This window comes from Elephantulus edwardii, unplaced genomic scaffold, assembly GCF_000299155.1.
Source record: "Elephantulus edwardii isolate Elephantulus edwardi_28Jun2011 unplaced genomic scaffold, EleEdw1.0 scaffold00064, whole genome shotgun sequence".
In the NCBI taxonomy this organism is placed as follows: Eukaryota; Metazoa; Chordata; class Mammalia; order Macroscelidea; family Macroscelididae; genus Elephantulus; species Elephantulus edwardii.
This window is the reverse complement of record NW_006399814.1, coordinates 7,707,147-7,708,904: the sequence shown is the minus strand read 5'-3', so window position 1 is coordinate 7,708,904 and position 1,758 is coordinate 7,707,147.

Here is a 1,758-nt window from a genome sequence, read left to right as displayed (position 1 = left end):
ACACTGTCCACGCACTGTCCATGCACTGTCTACACACTGTCCATGCACTGTCCATGCACTGTCCACACACTGTCCACACACTGTGCATGCACTGTCCATGCACTGTCCACACACTGTCCACACACTGTCTACACACTGTCCAAATACTATCCATGCACTGTCCACACACTGTCCACACATTATGCACATACTGTCTACATATTGTCTACATACACTGTCTACACACTCTACACCCTGAACACACATTGTCTACACGCCGCTCATATACTATCCACACACTGTCTACAGATTCACGTCCAGCACCTGGGGGAGCTGTGTGGGCGCTCAGGACACTCTGCCCCTTCTCTGAACTTCAGGTTCACCTTCTGTCTGTAAACTCATGTGAACAGCTCATTCATCTACACACTCAACTTCCCGGAGTACCTGCCATGTGTGTGCCGGAGGATAGTGGTGGCTCAGTGGTAGGCTTCTCCCCTTCCATGCCGAAGGCCCAGGTTCGAGTCCCAGTTGATTCGTCTCACACCAGACACCAGCTGTCTGTGGAGGTGGGTGTGCTGCTGCGATGCTGCACATCAATGGAGCCTCCAGACTGAGAGGGACTAGGAAGAAAGGCCTGGCAACCTACTTCTGAATGTCAGCCAGTAGAGACGCGGTGGACCGCAGTGGTCTGATGTGCAGGGATCACCATGAACTGGGGGGTCAACTAGCAATGACCATGTGCTGGGCTCTGCAGAAGTGACTCAGACAGGAGTGCTGAACCCCCTGATGGAGTTTCCTCTCCAGGCATCCTACGTCCTGGCTGCATCCCACTCCTGGCTGGGCCTTCTCCCTGACACGTCCACCATCACCCTCCAGAGATATCCCCGACTTGCCCAGGCCGCAGTGTAGTTTCAAGGGTGAGACACCACCACATCCTCCGTCTGACCACAAACAAGCTGTGAAGTTGGAGGGGCACAGTCAGAGATGGGGAGGGGGGCCTCATCCCGGTGTCAGGTGGGAGTCATGTCACCAGAATTTTATGTTTCAATATGAACATCCTATTTGGTGTTGTTCTTTGATGCCATCAAGTTGACCCCGGTTCATAAGGACCTCTCGTAAACACCTTGACACGGCCTGGTTCAATGCCGTCCTTACTGCCTCTGCCGTGCTGGACCGGCTGTCGCCATCGCTCCATCCCACTGAGGGTCTTCTGGTTTTCACGGACCCTCTGCTTCTCCACGCATGAGGTCCTTCTCCAGGAACTGGCCCCCTTTGATGACATGCTCACATAGTGGAGGGAAGTCTTACCTCTCTTGCTTCTAAGGAGCACTCTGCACTTCGCCCAGCAAAGATTTCTCCTCGGCAGTCATGGTATAGTCACCACTCTTCACCACCACAATTCAAAACCACTCATCCTTACGTGAGCTTCTTTATTCTTCGTCTAACTTTCCGGTGCATATGAAGCACTTGGAAATACCATCATTTGGGTCTGACATAACTTAATCTTTTTTTTTTTACTTATTATTAACTTCAGTGAAAATTTACAGAGACTTTGGATTTCCATTCATTTATTGTTGCCCTTTTCTCCCCTCCCAACCCTCCAGCCTAGTACACTACCCTCTTGGAAAAGTAAAACAAAAATTCTTTCATTGGTTTACAATCCCTCCCCCAGGTCCACTCCACTATACAGCCTTTGCCCTGGGCTCCTGTCATGACAAAAATACCCAATAACACATCCCTCTTAAACAGTTTTCTCCCTCATCTGTTTCAATACAGTAT